The 23,091-nt window shown below is 43.1% G+C and overlaps 1 protein-coding gene and 1 long non-coding RNA gene across 22 annotated transcripts in view; one reads left to right on the top strand and one right to left on the bottom strand.

The window, feature by feature from the left end:
* SIPA1L1 (signal induced proliferation associated 1 like 1) overlaps window positions 1-4,787 on the bottom strand; it is a 419,211-nt gene extending 414,424 nt beyond the window's left edge. For 12 of the 20 annotated variants that reach the window (XM_063596284.1, XM_063596285.1, XM_063596286.1 and 9 more), the window contains exon 1: window positions 3,968-4,100. The gene's annotated coding sequence lies outside the window, so the exon portion shown is untranslated. Of the gene's footprint in view, window positions 1-3,617; window positions 3,805-3,967; window positions 4,107-4,647 lie in introns of those variants that run through there. The other 8 variants (XM_063596279.1, XM_063596274.1, XM_063596282.1 and 5 more) reach the window with 5 other exon arrangements.
* LOC106635491 (uncharacterized) overlaps window positions 4,280-23,091 on the top strand; it is a 28,127-nt gene continuing 9,315 nt past the window's right edge. The window contains exons 1-5 of one of the 2 annotated variants that reach the window (XR_008620911.2): window positions 4,280-4,419; window positions 4,789-4,978; window positions 5,599-5,696; window positions 13,787-13,951; window positions 14,485-14,605. This is a non-coding gene — a long non-coding RNA (uncharacterized LOC106635491). The remainder of the gene's footprint in view (window positions 4,420-4,788; window positions 4,979-5,598; window positions 5,697-13,786; window positions 13,952-14,484; window positions 14,606-23,091) is intronic. The other variant, XR_010109818.1, reaches the window with a different exon arrangement.

The raw sequence follows: 23,091 nt of genomic DNA, 5'->3' as shown, positions 1-23,091 counted from the left end.
CTCAAGGGATAGTGGAACACCCTTATTTTACTGCGTCTGTCTGTAGAATAAGACCCAAACTTCTGTGTGAGCAATGGCAGAATACCACAATGCTTATCTCTCCCGGAAGAAGGAAACCCCCTCACCTCAAGGGCATTCACCCAACCAGCAGGGAAGTTTCTTCTCTGCTGGCTCAGATTACTCCACTGGAAGGTAGGGTGGCGCAACATAAATCAGTCCCATTTTCAACAGGAAGCTCCTACACGTTCCTGTTTTATGTCCTGTTTTATCTCTCCACCTAACACCCCCAGCCCCAATCTCTGGTTACCCTTACATGTCGCTGAGAAAAAAGGTCTAAAATTTAGTTGGCCATGGTCCAGAAACAAGGATGGTACACCTAATTTCTTCCGCAAATGGAAATGAGTTTAAAAAGAGAAGAAAAAGATGAACCAAAATAAACTGAGTTTAGCTTTTCTAAAGAGCTAAAGAGTACATTATGCTCTGTGCTAATAAAGATTTCTTTAAAAATGAAACAAAACAAAAAAGCCTACAGGCTCTACTATGTAGAAACTTTAACTCATATTTTCTTTTTCCGTAACTTTGTCATTTAATTATGAAGCTCGGTTACCAATGTTGTTTTCATAGCTTTACAACCTCACCACAGATCATTCGTTTCCTTAAGTTTTGCATCTCCTCATTTTGGATATTTAATAAATACTGAACTCTTAAGTGGGGGGAGAAAGTAGTAAAATTTTAACATAACAGGCTCTAAGGTAGGAAAAAAAAGAAAAGAAACGAGTGCAATTAAATATGGACACCTGTCTTCCAATCACTGCCTAGTCATTAACCAGTTCTATAACCTTCAACAAATCACTTCAACTTTCTGGGCTTCAGTTTCCTCATATGTAAAATGGGAAACATGAGCCAAATGAGTCAAAATCCCTCCTAGTTCCAGCAATCCATGAATCTGTCCAACAAAAAGTAAGAAAACCCTATTACAAATAAGACTTTATAGTTTACAAAGTACTTTCATACATGTATTCTCATCAATTTTTGTAGCTCATCTGTGAAGCAAGTCTTGAGCCCATCTCCGCAGGAAACAACAGTAAAGTTCAGAAAGAAGTTCAATTATTTTTCAATATCTCACAACGAAAATGGCAGGGCAGGTATTTGAAACCCAGACCTTCTGAGGACAAATTCTAGGTTACATTATTTCAAAATGTTAAAATATATTAAAATTCAAAAATAATTGCCTATTATGTATAACCTTTACGAGGGCATCAGGGTACCATAACTCCATGCCAGAAAATATTACTACAAATGGTCCCACTGGACTACAAGTTCCATGCGGCCAGGTACACTCTTGCTCATCACTGCAATCACAGAAACCAAAAGTGCACCTGCCAGATAGCAGCACTCAACAAATATTGCTTGACTCACCACTCAAAAGGTTAGGAATATAGGGATGCTATGGGGAAAAAAAGAAATTTCTGAATTTATTTTCAGATTTGAACTTCCATGATTTGATCCAAAGGGGAAAAAAAAAGTGTGCTCTATCAGCGCTCTAGTTCTTTATTATGGGATTGAGTCTATTTGTTTTCCATAGAAAAAATCTAATATGGTCAGTGAACCAAAAGGCTCAAATCTGAGATGTCAACAAAAAATCTTCAGGATATTCATACTTCATCTGTGCACTGATACGGACCAATAACAATGATAATACAACGGTAAGGACTGATAAGAGGCACATAGTCACATTATTAATCATGACAAACTTTCCATCAAATTCCACTCTCATACCATTTCAGCTCTCCTCATGCTCCCATTTCACAGCTCAGATTTTTAAAAAAAGAAAAAGTCATTTATCTAAAAATTCAGATTGCAACTTAAGATAGAACATATATACATCACAACTCAACCAAGATCCCCCCGAAGTCTACAAAACTGCTAATCTCAAGCAATCTTCAATCTATGACTTCAATAAACTCACTAGAAAGTGTTTTTTAAAAGTTCCTAAACAATCAAGGTGGGGGCACTATACCAAAATTACACACATACTTCAAAGCAAAAGCAAAGCAAATGCAGAAGCCTGAAAATACTAGTGTAAGGACAGAGACAAAAGAAGAGTTAAATGAATCTCAATACAAAGTATCAGAGAGGTGCTTTGCAATTATTACCTGGAGTTGAAGTCAACCTTGCCATAGACTCCTCCAATGAAATCACAACTATTACTGACTGATACTTCAGATTTTAAAAGTTCACTGTACCAGAATTGCAATTTCAAACTCGAGGAGCAGAAGCAGGAACTGCAGAGAAGCTAACAACAGCAACACCTACTGACTGTCTCAAGCCACTCACCAAACTTGTTCACTCAGTCAACTAGAAAAATCAAATAACAGTCAACTTCAAGAGTCCTTTACTTAAGCATTAATAAGAAAATTAGTTGTCAGAGACATAAAGCCATTCATCCCCCAAATCTCTTATTTTGCCTCTAACCATTTATGTGGAAACAATCACTCATCATTTTAAACGCACTGTTAATTGTTAATGCTTTAGCATAATTGATTCCATGGGAAAAATGTTTTAATATTAATATTGTAGTTAATAACTGGGATGTCATCTAATAGTTGGACACATCGGTGGCCATAATAAATTAGCTGAGACCTACTGTTATTACCACTGTTCCATATTATCCTCTTTTTTAAATCCTGGTAAAGGTAGCTTAATTGCAGCTTTCAAAAAACGAAGAGAAAAATGAAAGTCGTTAAATCAGGATTATATAGAAAACTAATATTATTACTAAACTGGCTGCAGAATTCAGTATGATCTAACCTTGCACGTTTCCAAAAGATTCAGTCAGAGAATCTGCCTTGGACGGATACTCCATAGGAGAAAACAGGAGAAAGTTGACACTTAACTCCCACAGAGTACCAGCATAAAAACAATGGCTTTAAGAGTCTGACTCAGAGTTTCAACATGAAAGGTTTGCTTTATAGAGGAAACGCCAATCCCAGTCCATCCAGATAGACCTGGAACCTGATGAAAGTCGACACCTTTATTCTGAAATTTGCATCACATCGCTGGCTCCAGTTTAGAAACATGATCGTTTCACAGATAATATGCATTTCAGCGAATGCTGCCTCTAAACTACCCGTCAGGAAAAATAAAATCTATAAGGTAAACGTAGTCTAGGAGCCATCAATCCCCAAATGCTTCTCTTAGAAAACGAATGCCAACAATTTAGCTAAACATCTTCCTTGGAAGTGAGCCATTTCCCATGTCTCTCTGTTCTCCAAACCGCGATGAAATTTCAACCTGCCCAACACGATTACTGGTCCACCTAGAAATGCCGTGGAGCGATTTAAGAGCCTCGGAAATTTCCTTTAAGGTCAGGAGACAAGCTGGTAACAGATGGGGCGAAGGAGGAAAAGTTCTTTTTGCGGCACCCTCACGCCTTCCCAGCCGTTTCGCGGTTTACTCGCTCCCTGGAAAGCAGGTTAGAGCATCCCAAAATTTCATGTCCCCAAGACCCCCAAAGGGGAAATTAACCACCCTCGGGCACCGAGCTGTTCGTCTCCATTTCCCACAACTCAACCAACTCGGCCTGCCTACTCCAGCTCAGGCTGCAAAGCGCTCACCCAGGTGACTGGAGGGGAAGGGTCGCCAGGTGGCGACCAGCTCAGCGGGGTGGACGCAACCGCCCGGACCGGGACGCGGGTCTCCTGGCCTCCCGCAGAGACGCCTGCCCAGTAGTTGTGCAGCTTCGGGTTCTGGGGTGCGTGCGCGCGCGCCGGGCGCGGTGAAGCCGGACTCGCCCCCGCCGGGCTAAGCTACCAGCAAGCCACCAAATCGAAAATCAAACTTTAACCGGCCTCCTGGGGTCCTGCTCCGGGCCCTGGACCCCAACCCCGGCCAGAAACAGGGCAGGGGGCTGTCAGCCGTCCTGCACCCCCGCTCCCCACAGGACCCGGGCGCGGGGACCACTTACCGCTCGGCCCGGCCTCCCGGTGCCGCCGCGCGTCCCGGGCGCGTCCGCCGCGCGCTCTCCCTGGGGAGAAAGAGAAACCGTGTAGACGGCCGGCGCGCGCTCACTCGCCGCCTCCTCTGCGGAGAGCGGCGAGGCCGGCCCGAGGCGGGCGCCGAGCGCGGAGCGGAGGGGGGCCCGAGGGAGGCGGGGGTGGAATCAGCCCAATTCCCGAGCCTGGCTCCGAGGGGGACCCGGAATACAGGCTGGCGGGCGGCCGGCGGGGGCCGAGCTCCCGGAGGAGGGGAAGGCGGAGGTGGCCCCGTCCTCGGGCATCAACTATTGTCTAGGCGCCCGGGCCCCCGCTCTCGCCGTCCCCGAGGCTCAGCGCCCCCATCCCGCCCGCCAGCAGAAAGAACTGAGGGGGCGGCCAGTACGGGAAGCAAGTGCGGGGGTCCGGGCTCCGAAGGTCCAAGGTGGGCGCGAGGTTGCGGGGGGGGGGGGATGAGGAGGTGCGTACCGCATGGGGGAGGGGACAGGTAAGTGCGGACGGGGGCGGGAAGGCCCCAAAGACCGGTGGGGGAGGAAATGGGGAGGGAGCCACAGAGGCGGGAGGGAATGGAGTGGCTGCGGGGGCGGCCTCTGGGGCCCAGACCTGGCCCTCCCCGGGGACCCTCCTGCCGGGGACTCGGCGCTGCACTGACTTTTCGCTCACTCGCTCACGCACGCACTGAACTCGCTCACAAAGTTGCCGGCAGTGGCGGCGCCTCACTCGCCCTTCCCCGCCCCGCCTCCCGCCTCCCGCCCCATTCCTTTCCCTCCTTCACTCCTCCCTCTCCCCCAAGTCTCGGGTGAGATCACCACGGAGCGGCTTAGCGCGGCGCACAAGTCTCGCGAGAGAAGCGGCGGCTGGGCCCTGCAGGCGGAGGAAGTGGAAGAAGTCGCGGGAGGGTAGGGGACCGCGGAACTTCTGGTTGCTATGACGACGGCAAAGCCCTGGATTCCTGTCTCCTGCGGAGAGCAGAGGCTGCAAACGTGGGTGCAGTTTTCAACCTGCCCGGCGCACTGGCGGTGGGGAAAGCTAGGGGTGGTTGCGGAAGGATAATTTTTAAGCCGATTCAAGAGGGCATCTCTAGAGGACCACAGTCATGATATCTGGCCAAATTTGGCAAATGAGACTAATGTATTAAGAGGTTCTGGGACAGGTTTCTGCCTTTCTAGGCAGCACATATCTGCACCCCAAATTTCTACCATATATTCAGTTTTTCGGCCTTCTCTTTCAATCTCATTCCTCCATCCCCACACCCCCCATGCTGCCTCCCTCCTCCTCTTCTCAACTCGCACACACACGCAGACTGGGCTCCTTCAGGAACTGGCTCATTCATCTCTGTATTCTCAGCGCCTCTATAGGCTTGGTCCATACTACATATTGGCTACTTTTTTGACAAGTTGAACGCAACAGTCCATACCTGTCCTCAGTACTTGCCTTTGGCCCTAACCTAGAGAGTTCAGTCAAGTTTGGACTCTATCAAGCTACCCTCCCATTTCTGTTAACACCTTGTCTTTTTCAATGGTAATAATCTCTGCTTTCTCCATATTTTTCTCGTAAAAACCCTATTCACCATGGTGAGGGGAACTTTTTTTTTAATCATTAGGCATCCGCAGACGCCTTTATACGTACTCCAAAATGCTAGTAAGGATGAAGATGAACTCTCCTCAGCCCGTGTCTTTTAACTGTAGAAACTTTTCTGAGGTGAGGGTTATTATATACTCACTGCCTAAGTAAAATGGATATTGTGAATAGAAGTTAAACTTTAGATTTCAAAATGAATGAGTAAAAATAGATACCATTGTATGTGGATTATATCTCAATTTTTAAAATTCCTATCCATGAACATGGGGAAACCATTATTTAACTCAGTCCCACAGAACTAGAAACCTAAAGCATAACCTAAGCATATGAGGACTAGGCAGTCAAAACTTTTAAGTCACTTGCAAGTTTAAATCCTGTCAATGAAAGTTTGTGTATTAGAAACCTAAGTGATACTAGACAAAGTCAGCAAACTAGGGTTTACGTTTTTCTGTGCCACTAATAATTGAGTCTCCTTGAGAAGTTATTTAATCTCTCTGATTCTTCATCTGTGGGGGGTACCCCACATGTTAGGTTATTACAGCTTTAAAATTCTATAGCTGGCCGGCATGGTGGCTCACATGCGTAATCCCAGCACTTTGGGAGGCCCAGGTGGGAAGACTGCTTGAAGCCAGGAGTTTGAGACTATCCTGGGCAACATAGAGAGACCCTGTCTCTACAAAAATAAAAAATATTAGCTAGGTATACTGACATGCACCTGTAGTCCCAGCTATTCAGGAGGCCGAGGCTTGAGAATCACTTGAGCCCAGGAGTTAAAGGCTGCAGTTACCTCTGATCACACCACTGCACTCCAGCCTGAGCAACACAGTGAGCTCCTGTATCTAAATATATATACACATATGTATGTGTGAGTATATATATATATATATATTTCATATAAGAGCTCTTAGACCTATAAAATTTTCCAATAAATAACAAAACTTCCTTTTACAGCAAATGATAAAAAAAGTTTCATCTTATAGTAGGTCAGTTTCACAAAGAGTAGCTACATGTTGACAATTTTCTTTAAATGTTGACAATTTTATTTTAAAATTTATCTTGTCCCAACTACAAAAACAACAAAAATATTGACCATGTTACAGTAATTTCAAAGGTAATCTATAGTTCATGATTTGCTTTTACACTAACTCAAAGCAGATTCCTTGTTATTTAATAAATACTCTAATTAAAACCAAAGACCCAAACTAAATACATCCATAGTCCCAAAATAACTATAAGGAAAGAGGGAGGGAGGAAGGAAAGGAAGGAAGGAAGGAAGGAAGGAAGGAGCGAAGACTAGATCTATGGAAGGAAGGAAGGGAGGGAGGGGGGAGGGGAAGGACGGAGGGCCTCAGATTCATTTACTGGTATGTTTAATATCACATTTTCACAAAGAAACACAATGGAACATCACCATCAGTCCTGTGAATCTGTTTTAAGGAACCATTTTTCATAACATTGCAAAATATTATAAATCAGTTGTTGCTCATTTGTTCTGGCTTAGCTTTTAACATAATTTTGCCCTTAAGAGATGGCTGCCAATCTACATCCACCAACACAGTACAATTTCAGAACCATCTGTTTTATGACTCCCAGATAGCCATTTGAAATAATTGACCCAAATGCTAGCCAAATCTATTAACATTCTTCAGTGCTTCTTATAAGGCTCAAGAGATGGGTGTTGGCCTCAAATTACAAAAATAACCTCCCTAATCTTCAGACATAGTAAAATAGTAGAAATTGTCCCAGGGATCTAAAACTGCTTTTTCAAGGCCCTGGGCTACTATTTATCCCTCACTGATGGCAGAACTTTCATCCGTGTTTCTAAAGGAGATAAAAAGTGAAAGCTACCAAAGCCTAGTTTCCAACTGCACATTCTCTAGGTCAGTCACTCCTGCTGTATCTTCCTGACCTTCCTAGGTTTCAAAATAGCAGATGTCAGGCAGCAGAAGAGGGAAATGCGGAATGGAGAGTTTGCCAAGAGCACAGACTAGATCTCAGTCCACTTCCTGTCCACTCTCTTGGCTCCTCTACCCATCTCTGCTCAACCCCTTGCCTTTGCCCTCCAACACAAAGGATATGTAACCTTTCTAGTGATAAGAACATCTAGTCATTTGCTATGTTGTTCCCTCCCTATTTGCTTCTTATTTCGTTAAAACCCAGGTGAATTCATTTCCCTCTGGTTATTTACTTCTACTCAACAAAACACCCTAATGTATAGTGTATACCAAATATAGAATGAATTTTGACACAGAGGCTTACCATACAAATTTTATGTATTTTTTAATATTATAAACACTGACTCACATTTGCATGTTTTACATTTAAAATCTGATTTAACTGGCCTATTCAGAACTCCAGTAGCTGTACATCTGCAGGGCATTATTCTAAGTGATATTTAGAAAGATTAAATCATTACAAGGTCCAAAGTGCCCTCAAAATTATTCAGGATTAAATGATATCCCATGTTGTTTTAATTTTAGGGTGTTATTGTTTTAGCCTTATTGATGTAACTCTGTTTACATGAATACTGGATTCCTTAGCAAATGCCCCTTCTCTCATTTACATAGTAGTATTCATTACAAGTTTAAAACACCAACTACTTTATAACCAATTAACGTTCTGTTAATCAATTAACAGCAAAACTACTATACTTCCCTGTACTCTTCCCTCCTCTTTAAAGGACTGTTTCACGTCTTCTCCTCCTTAATCAGACCTCTGCCTAGTACTTCTAGCTAATGGCCTTGCTCCCTCTTTTGTTGGTAAAATAGAAATAATCAGAAGAGAACTGAACACACATACCCTCTCTATCACTCTTGTCTACCAACCTGCCTGCATCTGTCTGCATATACTCCTCTGTCCTTCCTGTCATTTATGAACTCTTGGTGCTCTTAGCCAAGATTAGCCTCTCGGTCTGTGCATTAGTGCCATCGCCTCTAACTCAGGGACATTGATTCAGCAACTGTCCCCACTCTCTCTTGAATCAGCAAATTTTCCTTCTCTACTGCTTCACTTCTAAGGGCTTACAAGCATACTGGAATATCTGCCGTGGTAAAAACTAAAATGCTTCCTAAATTTTATGTCTCCCCCTGCTTCACTTTATAACTGGAATCTTCAAAAGGCTCTTCCATGCTTGGTGTCTTCAATTCCTATCCTTCCCTTCCCATGAATCCACTCTGAGCAGCCTTTCACCCCCACTACTCCACAGCAACAGGTCTTCTCAGGGGCATCAGTGACTGCCTTATTGCTAAATCTGGTGCTCAACTTCCAAGCTCACCTGGCTGGAGCCCTCAGCAGCAGGGAAGAGGTCAACCATGCTGGTTCTTGAAATGTTTTCTTCCCTTGGCTTCTGAGCCAAGAGTCTATCCTAGTTCTTATCCTACCTTTCTGGTCTTTTTAGTCTTGAACCTCTCAACATAGGAGGCTCCAGGACTCAGACTTTGGACATCTCTTTATGGTCTCTTTTCACTCTGTGGTGAGCTCACCAGTCTGATAGTTTTAAATACCATCTATACATTAAATACTCCCAAATTTACACCTCCAGGCTAGTCATCTCCCCCATCTCCAGATTTGTACATCCATCTGCTACTCAACATCTGCAATTGATTATGTACTAGGTATTTCAAATTTCACATGTTTAAAACTGATGAGCTCCAAATATTCCCCCAAAAACCAGTGCCCTCCTGAACTCCAGATATCCCTCTCAAAACCAGTTCCCTCTGGGAGGCCGAGGTAGGTGGATCATGAGGTCAAGAGATCGAGACCATCCTGGCCAACATGGTGAAACCCCATCTCTACTAAAAATACAAAAATTAGCTAGGCATGGTGGCGCGTGCCTGTAGTCGCAGCTACTCAGAAGGCTGAGGCAGGAAAATCACTTGAACCTGGGAGACAGAGGTTGCAGTGAGCCGAGATCGCGCCCCTGCACTCCAGCCTGGCGACACAGCAAGACTCTGTCAAAAAAAAAAAAAAAAACACTTCCCTCCAGCAGTCTTCCCCAACTCTGTTAAGGATATCTTCCCAGAGGTTCAGAGGTTTTGTTCAGAGCCAAAGTCTTGGAATCATCCTTGACTCCTCTATTTCTCTCTCATCCAAACCATCAACAAATTCTGATGGTCCTTTCTTCAAAATATGTATAGAATCCAACCACTTCCACCCACTGCAGCTCCACCTCTCTGATTCAAGCCATTTCTCACCTGGATTATCACAATTGTCTCTCTACTGGTCTCCTAGTTGGTTTCCCTACTCCTGCATTTCCCCTCCAATAATTTGTTCTACACACAGGATCCAAAGTGTGGAGCATGAGTAAATCTAATCTTGTCACTTCTCTGCTAACAAAGCTTCCAGGACCTCTCACCTCACTCGGAGAAAAAGCCCCAGTTCATATTCTGGCCCAGGAGCTGTATATTCTTTGACTCCCAATCCCTCCCTCTCTCCCCTCCCTCTTTCTACCCCAGCCACACTGGCATTCCTGCTATTCATTGACTATACTTGGTGCTCTACTGCCTCCAGGCCTTGCATTTGCTCTTTCCTCTGCCTGGAGAGCTTTTTCCCCAAATATCTGCATGATGCACTTTCTGGGTCTGTTTAGATGTCTGTACAGAGGTAACTGTTGGTAATCTGCCTGCTTGCTCTTGGGTGCTCTCTCTTGTCCTGCTCTACCTTGCAGTAGGGCTGAACCCCATGGGCCATGTTTTCAAGGATGCCTTGTCAGGGGCTTCCAGCTGGGTTCAGCCATCAGGATGCATAACAGGAATTTGGACAGATGGAATAGACAAGTGAAAGCCATTCCACTCCTCTCTCTGTCTGCTTCAGGCAGAGTTTTAGTAGCAAGTGCATCTCCTGCATGGCCCCAGGTTCCACTGGGTGAGAACCATCCCCAGGCTCTGATATAATTTCAGCTGGAGGGTGATAGTAGCTTCCTGGTGTTAAGAATCTGTGGGTTTCCAGCTGGACACGGTGGCCCACGCCTGTAATCCCAGCACTTTGGGAGGCCGAGGCGAGCAGATCACCTAAGGTCGGGAGTCGGACACCAGCTAGACCAACGTGGAGAAACCCAGTCTCTACTAAAAATACAAAATTAGCCAGGCGTGGTGGTGCATGCCTGTGATCCCAGCTACTGGGGAGGCTAAGGCAGGAGAATCGCTTGAACCCAGGAGGCAGAGGTTGCGATGAGCTGAGATTGAGCCATTGCCCTCCAGCCTGGGCAACAAGAATAAATCTCAAAAAAAAAAACAAAAAAAAGAAAACTCTGGGTTCCCTCATCACCCTGGTTAATTTATCAGCTCTTCCATCCACCATGTAGTTCCCCTGTATAAAAATTCTCTCATTTTGGCCAGGCACGATGGCTCATGCCAGTAATTCCAGCACTTCAGGAGGCTGAGGAGGGCGGATCACTTGAAGCCAGGAGTTTGAGACCAGCCTGGGCAACGTGGCCAAACTCCGTCTCTACTAAAAATACAAAAACATTAGCTGGAGGCTGAGGTGGGAGGATCGTTTGCGCCCAGGAGGTGGAGGCTGCAGTGAGCCAAGACTGCACCACCGCATTCCAGCCTGGGTGACAGAGACCCTGTCGCAAAAAAAAAATAAAAATAAAATAAAAATAAAAATTCCCTCTTTTTGAATGATCACGAACAGCTTCCATTCTCCTAAGTACACCTTGATTGTTACAGTCACCCCTTACAAAATAGCAATCACCCCAATCTCATACTCCCCACACAGTTCTATTGCTCTCTGAAGTCTATCACTCCCTGACATATTATCTAATTGTTTGTTGGTTTATTGTCTGTCTTTCATCTAGAAGGTAAGATCCCTGAGGGCAGGAACTCTATGTCTGCTTTATTCACTGCTGTGTTCCTAGCACCTAGAACAGTGCCTGGCACATAGTAGGCACTCAACACATGTTTTTCATATAAGCCAATAGTGCTCATTCAGACAAAATAAAACTGCTAGCAGAGTGTGGTAAAGAGAACACCCTTACCCTCCAAGATGTCCACATCCTAATCACCAAAACCTGTGAATATGTTACCTTATGTGGCAGAAGAGATTTTATAAAGATATGATTAAGTTAAGGATCTTGAGATAGGGAGATTATCCTGGATTATCTAAGTGGGCTCAATGTAACCACAAGGTTTTCATAAGAGGGAAGTAGGAGGGTCAGAGTTAGACATGGAGATGTGACCACAGAAACAGAGTCAGAGAGAGATCTGAAGATGCTACATTACTGGCTTTGACAGTGGAGGAAGAGACCATAAGCCAAGGCATGTAGACAACCTCTAGAAGCTGGAAAGGCAAGAGAAACAGATTATGAAATCCCCTATAGATTTCATAAGGAATGCAGCCCTGCCACTATGTTGATTTTATCCAAGTGAAACTCATTTCAGACTTCTGACCTCCAGAAATGTAAGGTAATAAAATGGTGGTGTTTTAAGCTACAAATTTCATGATAATTTGTTATAGCAGTAATAGGAAACTAATAGTGTTTAATCAGGTATGTAAGCTCTTTGTAGTCATAATGTGTGTCTTGTTGGCTCTTAAATCCCTATAATTTAATACAGTTCCTGACAAAAATAGGCACTCCATAAATGTGCAATGAAAGAATGAAGTTTAACAGCAAAGCAGAATCAGGGCTCCCATTCTGATGGAGTAGAAAATCCCTTACCTGGCTTTCTGGCTCAGAAAGCACCTTGATATTAGGAAGCCTTTGTGAGCCTTCTGAGCTGTGAAGTTATAGGGGTATAGGGTAGAGGCAATCCAGGTCTTATGCACCAATGTCAGCTAGAGAGAATGAGGACAAGTCACAAGGGCCTTGTGTGATATATTCAGGACTTGGGCTTTATTCTGTAGGCAATAGGGAGCCATTGAAGGATTTTCAGCAAGGGTGGAAACATTCAAATTTGTGTTTATGATGCACAGAATATTAGAAGCATGAGATTTAGAAATCCATGGGTTGGAGAAGAGATTAGAACTGCAAACATAAATTTGGCAAGCAGTAGCTTATAATTGCTAATATGATGCATTTAGATAATTTTTTTTTTTTTTGAGAAGGAGTTTCACTCTTGTTGCCCAGGCTGGATTGCAGTAGTACAAACTCAGCTCACTGCAACCTCCGCCTCCTGGATTCAAGTGATTCTTCTGCGTCAGCCTCCAAAGTAGCTTGGATTACAGACGCCTGTCACCATGCCTGGCTAATTTTTTTTTTTTTTTTTTTTTTTTTTTGCATTTTTAGTAGAGATGGGGTTTCTCCATGTTGGTCAGGCTGGTCTCGAACTCCTGACCTCAAGTGATCTGCCCGCCTCAGCCTCCCAAAGTGCTGGGATTACAGGCGTGAGCCACCGCACCCTGCCTAGATAACATTTTAATTAAAATGCACCCTCACAAACTTTCTTTCCTTGTCATAGGCATTTTCTTCTGAAACATTTTCCATTGAGCTACTCATGCCTTTCCTGGGTTTTCAGGCAATTTTCTTATAAACATGGATAAAATAAAATGAAATAAAAATCCCAAAAAGGATGAAAAGTTCTGGCCCACCAATACTTTTGTCCTTTTCCTCTATACTATAGACATCAACACAAGCTATTACAGTTATAATACTTTTGACCTTTTCCTCTATACTATAGACATCAACACAAGCTATTACAGTTATAATATTTATATTTTTATATATATATATATATTTTTTTTTTTTGAGACAGAGTTTGCTCAATCAACCAGGCTGGAGTGCAGTGGCTCAATCTCAGCTCCCGGGTTCAAGCAATTCTCCTTCCTCAGCCTCCCAAGTAACTGGGATTACAGGTGCATACCACCATGCCTGGCTAATTTTTGTATTTTTAATAGAGACAGGTCTCACCATGTTTGCCAGGCTGGTCTCGAACTCCTGACCTCAGGTGATCCACTCACCTCGGCCTCCCAAAGTGCTGGGATTACAGGCATGAGCCACTGCAACCACCTCAGTTACATATATATATATTTTTTAATTGTATCTGAACCATTTCAAGATTTTTTATTCATCCTACTATTAATATTTCCTTTTAGGGAGCCCTTTGAACCATTTAAAATAACTTCAATATTCTCTTAGGAGCCGGAAGTTCCCTTCCAAACAGCCCTTTCCCCTTTATTCCTTTCATCAGATTTCACAGTAGAGAAGGTGTCAAGGAAGGAAGGTGAATTTTAAAAGTCCTCTCTCTACTCTCTTGTCTTTTTAAAATCCCTAGAAATGAAAAGAGGCTTGCTCATGACTTGGAAGCGGTGGGCTGAGGCCTCCCAAGACCATCTGGCTTGTTCCATTGCCAGCCAGAGTGGAGGCGACATTCACACGAACCCAGGAGCTGCAGGGGCGCGTGAGCTACAGCTGCCTTGTGGCATCCAAGGAGTGCGCAGTGAGATTCCGCAGGAGAAATCACGCTTTGCATGTTCTTGAGTACAAGAAACATGTGTAATGAGGGTTTTTGTTTGCGGGCATGCCAAGGAGAACGACTGGAATATTAAAGTCATCACAGCCTTTATTTAAGGGAAAAGAGGACAAGAATGAATATGCTGATAGTTCAGAGATATTTAGGACCTTCAGCAGCTCAGCACTCATCCTAGATTTATACAAATAGCTTTCCAGAGATGAAGTTTTTAAAAGCCTTTTAAAGGAATTTTATTTGTTCTTTTCACGTGGGGAAAAGTGATGAGTATATCTATGCAAGTATGAGAAATGGCCAAGGCCACTCCATGTAATTTTTTACTTATCCTATAGCTACACAAAGAAAATAGCACCAAGTGTTGTAGAGGAAAATCTACTAGACTTCAAGCCCGGCTTGAATTCAATTCTGTGCTCTAATTCAGACTCTATCTTTACTTAGCTGAGTCAGATAAATTATTTAATTTTCTAGACTTCTCACTTCTCTTTCTTTCTTTTTTTTTTTAGACTAGTCTCACTCTGTTGCCCAGGCTGGAGTGCAGTGGCGCGATCTCAGCTTACTTCAGCCTCCGCCTCCCGGTTTCAAGTGATTCTCCAGCCTCAACTTCACAAGTAGCTGGGATTACAGGTGCGCACCACCCACCTGGCTAATTGGACTTCTCTTTCTTTAAATACAAAAGGAGAAGGCTAAGAGGCCATCCCTCCAGACTAAAAGTTTGTGTGTTGATGTGTTATCCTCTTTCAAGAGTCATTTTGCTTCTGGTCAGGAATCTTTGAGGGGTCTGTTTGCTCTTGGTCAAGAATCTGAGGTCTAGACTTTTGCTCAGAGTTGCTGAACCTCTCTCCCTTCCCGTTTGTTTTACCCTTCTTAGGATGATCTCTACCTTCTTCTCCCCTCTTCTGTCCCTAACACACCCCGTTCTACAACCCCATCTGAAATATCAAGGGTGACCATAACTCACTGGTAGGATGGAGAGGGATAAAGACTTCTGAGCAATTTTCACAGACACCTCCTGTTATCTGGTACTGGCTGTGACTGGCGCTGCTAGAGTGGATCTTGATCATTGCTTCTGGCATGGCCAGCCCATACCTGCTGTTCTTGTTGGCAGTGGAATTTTCAGGACTGCTGCTCCTAGCTGCTTCCTCTTAGAACCTCTTAGAACAGCCAGCTTCTAGGTCTCTGAGCTTCTGGGCAGTTCTTTTACTCATTCCATACTTCCTATAGAGGGCAGCACAAATCACAGTCTCTGCCAAGCATATGGAGTTGGGATCAATACCAGGACTCAGGATTGGCTTGTAGAATTTTTTCAAATTACCCTAGCTTGGCATGAGAGTATAGGAGCAAGAATGAATAGGCTAGGCACGGTGGCTCACACCTGTAATCCCAGCACTTCGGGAGGCTGAGGCAGGTGGGTATCTTGAGGCCAGGAGTTCGAGACCAGCCTAGGTAACATGGTGAAACCCCATCTCCACTAAAAATACAAAAATTAGCCAAGGGTGGTGGCACACACCTGTAATCCCAGCAACTCGGGACACTGAGACAAGAGAATTGCTTGAACACAGGGGTTGGAGGTTGCAATGACCAAGATTGTTCCACTGCACTCCAGCCTGGGTGACAGAGTGAGATTCTGTCTCAAAATATATATAAAATAAGAATGAATAGAGCCCTCAGCATCACACCCATTGGCCTTCACTTGAGGACAGTTCAGCATGGTGCAGTCAGATGGAGCTGGCCTCAAGTCCCACGCCCACCTCCAGCTTAGTAACAGAGTGGTTTTAGGAAAAGTTACTTAACTCCTCTAAGCCTTCGTTTCTTATTTTTCAAGTGGGAATAATAATGATTGTTTCGTAAAAACACGTGATTATTTTGAGGATTACGTGAGATCATACGTGTTTCCTTAGATCCTGTGGACTGGCTCTCTAGAGGCTATCCACAACTCCCTTTTCCCTTGCCCTTTGAGTCTTCCCTGAAGTCTCCAGAACTAGCTTAACATAAAATGGGGGCTTTATTCTGAAAACTGTGAGTTCCGAAAGATACCCAGTGGTAGAAATACGTCCCATCTAAACCCCCTCCATCACTCATGTGCTCCTCTCTCTGCATCTGCCTCTACGTACAGCATTCTTCTCTCTTTCTAAAGAATAGTTTCCTCCATTTTTCTGGTCCACATAGGGAAAATATCTCCTGGGCTCAATCTGAATTCAAACATCTCCCCAGTTTTCAAAATACCTGGGGAGAAAAGGAACTGACTGACACAGCTTTAAATCAGGTGCCCACCTCTAGACCAATCAGCTGTGACCAGGAGCCTGGAGGCACATTGCATAAAATGTCATGGAGGAATCATGACAAGACTGAGGGGGTGGCAGTTCCCAGGGAAGAGGGCGGGCAGACAATAATAAATGTCTAGGGTGGAGGAATTATATAAGAAGCATTAAGACTAGGTTTCAGCCCTTAAGATTATAATATAGTTGGGGAAAAGGCACAAACATTGTCTTCAGTTTAAATTTATTTTGATGCTGAGGGGGTTAATGTAGGGAAAAACCAAAACAATCAATAGTGATAGAAAAAAATCTTGTATCTCTTGAGATCCAATCAGTGAAGCTCAACAGTGCAGTGGTGGGGGTGGAGTGAGAACTTTTCCCATTTTCTCTGGAAGACATCTGCTCCTCAGGACTTTCTGCTCTTATGGAGCTCTAAGACCCACTCCTTCTATTGTATTGAAATACAGGAAGCAAAAGCATTTATTTAAAAATAAAAAAGTGGCTAGAAGACAGGTCTTGTCAGAGAAGGAAATCATTTAAAGCAGGATCTTTCTGCCCTGGGCAGGAATTAATGAAATTAATGGAATGAAGGGGGATTTACTATACCCCTGAAAGAGGTTACAAAGTAGGATAAGACAGGATTAAGGAGCATAATTACTGTCCATGAGAAAGAGATCAAGAAGTTGGGGACAGCCCCAGGAAGCCAGTGGATCTTAGCCCATGGGGTGAAGAAAGTAGAGAAGGGAGGAGTGTTCCTGGAGGGAGAAAAAGCAAAGGAACTGAAAATGGGGTGAACATGGCGTATTTGTGGACAGTCACATTGTGCAAGAGAGTGCAGCAGTCCTTAAACTATGAGATTTTCAATGAAAGCACCCGGGGTACCTATTAAAATATAGATTCCTCACCCCTGGTGCAGAGGTTCTGATTTCGTTGATCTGGGGTGGGTCCAAGGATTGAACCTTAATAAGCCCTCTAGGGGCAGGGGCTCTGCAGAGGACAGCTTGAGAAACACTGGTATCTCCATTGGCACTACCTGTTAATTAGACAAAAGAAATGGCTTCTCTTTTGGGGTATGTGTTTGCTGGGTAAAACAACTAACTACCAGACTATGAAGTCCCCCCTGATGGCCCAAGAGAGCTGCCATCAGCCATTGCCACCAAGGCCACCAATTTGCCAGTGCCTCTTCCAGGGACTCCTTTGTACTCTCAGCCCCCAGAGGTGCCACTTGATTATCAGCTGATTTGGCCTTCATCTCACAACTGTGTGTTTTTACAGGATTACACCCAGCCCAAGATGCAACAGAATCAGTCTAGATGGTGAATTCTTCTCAGTGTTGCTGTTCATGTCTTGCTGATTCATTTACTTGTCTTTCATATCTAATTATAGTTAATTTTTATATAAACTTAATAATCAGCATTTGTGTAATAGTAAAAGAGTGATTTGTTTACTTTAATCTAAAAAAAGAGGTTATGTGTTTGAAGAGGAAAATGTTTCTATTCCAAACTTCTCAAGAACTGGTACTATTTACTAATTGCATATTCTTTCTTTTTCCTTCTAAGCCACTTTTTATCTTCTCTCCTGCAATCCAACCCACATAATTTCCATGAAGAAGGCGGAGTGGTGTCATTTTACAACAAGAAAACTGAGTTAAGAATAAGTCCAATCAATTGCTAGGTGTTGAGACTGAAATGGAAGTCTCTTAGTACTCCACCCAAGGATTTTCATATTAAACAATTATCTTGTCATCATTTTATTTCTGAGTTATTCTCTTCAGTTTTTGTTCTCTTCAATTTTCAGAAAAATTGAAAATGCTAATAACATGTGTTCTGGTCCCTTGAATCAGAAATTTCAAGTACACGCAGAATGAATTTTCACTGACCCTCCTCCCCTGTGTGCTCAGATTTCTCTTATTCTTCATCCCATCTGTATTTCTGGGTTTTTTTGCAACAGTATTTCTCAGGACCTACCATTTGGGTGAGAAAGGAAATGTATCTGCCCTCTGTCTTTATGTTCATTTAATCTAGTGGTTCTCACTCCTTCATCACCATGAAGAGTCTTTTGGTCTTGTATCTAATTTCCATCTAATCTCATTCTATTAGAAATGTTAGTTCTATCGAGTGATTAACTCTTCCAATAATCAGCAGAAAGAATTATGAGGGTTCAGTCCTCCTGGGTCTAAAGTGCTAGATAGAATCCTATTTGAAATCTGTGTCCTGAGGTTGGTCAGGTTCCCTGGTCTATGCTGCCCAAGAACTCACAAAATGAGAAACAGCACTTACTGGCCGCCACTAGTTGTGGTGAATCAGCCCAACTGTCCTCACGTGTGTACCATCCTGCTCTAGTCAGGTGAACAGTAGCTATGAATACACGAGTTGATCTCTGGGGTGCTGAATAGTATACATAGAGCCCCCCTCAGGATTTTGTTTTGATTATTTATGGTTATATAACGAAGTAATCTAAAACTTAAGTGGCTAAAAAAAAACAATAATTTTATTATATCACAGATTTTATGGGTCAGGGAATTCTGGCAGGGCCCAGCCAGGTGATTGTTCTGTTCCAAGTGGTATTCTGCTAAGAGTCTGCAGGCTCCACTCACCCCTCTGCACCTTGACAGATGTATGGAAGGCTGAACTCTTCTGGGACTTGGGACTGTTAACTGACTTCTCCAGCAAAACAGTCTCAGGGTATTCAGACTTACATGGCAGGGCTTCCAGAGAAAGTGTTCTGAAGGACAGAAAGTAGAAGCTTCCAGTGCCCAGAAATTGCCACAACATCTCTTCTGCCATATTCTGTTTATCCAATTACATCACCTGCTTATGTAGTAAAGAATATGTAGCCATCTTTAATCCATCACAGAGTTCATTCACTAAACATTTAATAGAAGATGTAGTAAGGACCAGGCTCAGTGTAAGACTCTGGGAATACAGAGGAAAGTTAACACACTCCTATAGTGTAGAGGCAAAGCCAGTATGTTGTGTAGTTCCTATTCACAACCTTTCAGTAGTTCTCCAACACAGCATGTCAGCAAAACCTAGAATAAATTTTAGAGAGAATTTAAATGAAAAAGAAAATTCACTGTCTAATAGTCTCCAGTTGCTCGTAATTCAAATGTCTGTTTATCTAAACAACACCTGGCATGCAAATAAATTGTGACGTCGCATTGAAGCTTGAAGTGTTAGAGGGCAAAATAAATGGCAAAGATAACGTCTTTGAGCAATAGCTCTTGTGCATGCGAAGAAGAAACTGTAGTCAGAGCTTAGTGATAGAGGGATAAATTCCAAATGGCTTCAGTTCTCATCTATAAGGCAAGTGATTAGGCCAGTTATCACCCCTGGCAAACTTGTCAATCACAAATCAGAGAAAGCTCACCCTTGTAGCAGAATGTTAGGATCATGAAGGAAGAGCACAGCATTCACGTATCATCTTCTTGGGAGAAAAGGAAAATTAATATTTCTAGTTCAGCAGGCTTCTAGCTGGGATGTTGCTTAGCCCTGAAGCAGAGGTGTTAGGTAGAAAGCCACTTAGCTTAATAGACTGATACGTCACAATTGTTTAAGGTTTCAGATTTTCAGCAAGTGTTCCAGAGAATATGGTCATACTGTAATAGACTACTGTGTTCTTGAAGCAAAAATATCATAAAGAGATTTTGGCTATGGAGAAACTGGTTTCGGTTCTTTTTAGGCATGTTTTCTTAGGGGCATGGCCATCAAGATCACGGACCTACAAACTGTTCCCTGAATTTCATGTTCTCTTGGGTCTCTGGGCTTTGCTCATGTTGCTCTCTCTGCCTGGAAAACCTAGATCATACTGGAAAAGGGAAAGGAAAACTTGAGAGATGGTTGGGGCTAGAGAAATGGCTGCAGGAGCCCAGTAGTTGGAAGCCACATAGTTTTTCCCATCAGTGATGCAAATGACAACTGCTGTGGTTTAGAGAAGGGAAAGATAAGTGAGGACTCACGTGGCAGGAAAAGGCCTCATGTAGCACGCACAAGCTTTAGCTAAACAGAGATGTCAAAGAAGAGGATTCCAGGCTGGCAAAACAGCACATGTAAGAAATGGATGTGGTTCTGGCCAGTGGTTCTGGAGCACCTACTCTATGGCAGGCACTGGCTGGTAACAAGCCCGGTAAGAGAGCGGGATGCAGTCTCAAGGAGACTGGCCTAGTGCCACAGTCCGTGGGTGTTTGAAGAATGTTAGGAGATACGGTTAGCAACATTGGGATGGGTAAGTTAGGAAAAGTCTTGAGTCCTCTACCGAAGTCTTTGAAGCCAGTATTCCTCATTCTAGAAATAGAAATGTCTGTTTATTTCAGAGAACTCCCTTTTTTTGTTTTGTTTTTGTTTTTGTTTTGTTTTTTTTTAAGATGGAGTCTCATTCTGTTGTGTAGGCTGGAGTGCAATGGCGTGATCTCAGCTCACTGCAACCTCCGCTTCCTGGGTTCAAGCAATTCTCCTACTTCAGCCTCCCAAGTAGCTGGGAGTACAGGCACACACCATCAAACCTGGCTAATTTTTGTATTTTTGGTAGAGACAGGGTTTCACCATGTTGGCCAAGCTGTTCTCGAACTCCTGACCTCAGGTGATCCACCTGCATCAGCCTCCCAAAGTGCTGGGATTATAGGCATGAGCCACTGTACCCAGCTTGTTTCAGAGAACTCTTGATAGATTTCCTTCCAAAAGCAGAATCCGTATTTCACAGAAAAAACCCAGTACCTGTATGCTACATATGTCTCTGTTGTCATCATTGCTAAACATAATTTATATATAGGATCATATGCCTAGTAGTTCTTGATACCAGTCCCTGTACTCTTTTACTTTTCATTTTTATTTTATTTTATTTTATTTTTTGCTATAGACATGGTCTCAACTGCACATTGTACAAATGATCTTTAAAATATCATTAGATTTGTTTGGATGAGCAATTATGAAATTAGGGCTACCCTATTTCACATGTTGTGTTTTCCTAAATCACATTATTAAAATATTCACTTTACTCCAGGAAGATGAGGCTTGAAGGAAGAATAAATGACATGTGTAAAGCAGTCTCCTAAAAATTGAAGAGAAATATAATAATCCCATATCCTGTCTCCATTTCTTCAAGTATCTCCACTCTACCTATCACATAAGGCCCACCTTAAATCCAGCTTCCTCCATGGTATTATTCCTAGCCTTTCCATCCTCAGTGATTATTCCCCTCCCTGATTTCCTCATGCTTATACATCATTATTTAATTATCATTACTCTTTTTGAGACAGGGTCTTGCTTTGTTGCTCAGGCTGGAGTGCAGTGGCACAATCACAGCTCACTGCAACCTTTACCTCCTGGGCTCAAGTGACCCTCCCACCTCAACCTCCTGAGTAGCTGGGACTATAGGCATGTGCCACCATGATTTTTTTCTTTTTAGATATGGGATCTCACAGTGTTGTCCAGGCTGGTCTCAAACTCCTGGGCTCAAGCAATCCTCCCATCTCAGCCTCCCAAAGTGTTGGAATTACAGGTGTGAGCCACTGAAACCTGCCTCTCATTACTTCTTAGAAACTAACATAATAAGCATTTTGCAAACAAGAAGTAGGTCCTAAACATCTTTTATATTACTCACAGTATAGCTAATAATAGCCAACATTTACTGGGAATTAAACCATGCCAAGTGCTTTACATGCACTATTTGAATTAATTCTCACAACTATCCTGTCAGTGCTATCATTACTCCCACTTTACAGATGAGAAAACTGAGACTTCATCAAGATTATATAGGCAGTAAGTAGTGAATGCAAGATTTAAACCCAGGTATTCAGACCCCAGAGTCCATGTACTTAGCTACTTCTCAAAATAATATAAATAGCATTTATTGATTATTATTTATTGATTATTTAGTGTGTTCCAGGCATTGAGTTAAATGCATTACATGGATTATTTCATTTATTTTATGTATATATATGGTAAATACTATTATTGTCCCCATTTTAAGAATAAAGAAACTGGCCAGGTATGGTGGCTTACTCCTGTAATCCCACTTTGGGAAGCTGAGGTGGGAGGATCACTTGAGGTCAGGAGTTTGAGACCAGCCTGGCCAACATGGTGAAACCCCATCTCTACTAAAAATACAAAAATTCATTTGATGTGGTGGCACACGCCTGTAGTCCCAGCTTCTTGGGAGGCTAAGGTGGGAGAATCGCTTGAACCTGGGAAGCAAAGGTTGCAGTGAGTCGAGATCGCACCACTGCCCTCGAGCCTGGGTAACAGAGTGAAACTCCATCTCAAAAAAAAAAAAAAAAAAAAAAAAAGATAATGAAGAAATTGAGAGGTAGTGAGGTTTAATGGGTTTGTCAAGATCAGATAGCTAACAGGGGCTAGAACACCTAGAACACAGATTGGGACCAGCTACGACTCTGTCCCACTGAACTGCCACTTAGTATAGTGAGGGTAAAGTATGTAATGAAGGCATTCCTAATGTAGGAATGCCTTCTCTATACCACATTCTCATTGCTAGAATTCTCTTACTTCAACCATTTCTTCCATAACAGTTTTCCAGTATCTTAACTGTCCTAGGCTTATCTCAAATAAGATTTATCTTAAAATATGGTCTTCTGAGCTAGAGCAAACAACTCGTGTGGGGTGTGATGAGACCCTACCCTAAGTTTGCTCTCTCAAATGAAATTACAAGGTCCTTAGGCCAGGATCTCTGCCACCCACATTTCCATGCCTTCAGCCCCTAGCACAGAGTGTCATGTCCATTCCCATCTTCTGCCACATGGTCTCTGAAGGTGATGGAGGTCAGGATTTCCATCTTCATAGGAAGTGGAGGTATTAGGAATGCTTTCCATTGTGAATAACAGTTTATCTATTGATGGCTTAA

This window comes from Pan paniscus, chromosome 15 (genome assembly GCF_029289425.2).
Source record: "Pan paniscus chromosome 15, NHGRI_mPanPan1-v2.0_pri, whole genome shotgun sequence".
Lineage (NCBI taxonomy): Eukaryota > Metazoa > Chordata > Mammalia > Primates > Hominidae > Pan > Pan paniscus.
The sequence above is the reverse complement of the archived record's forward strand: the minus strand, read 5'-3'. Positions and strand labels throughout refer to the sequence as shown.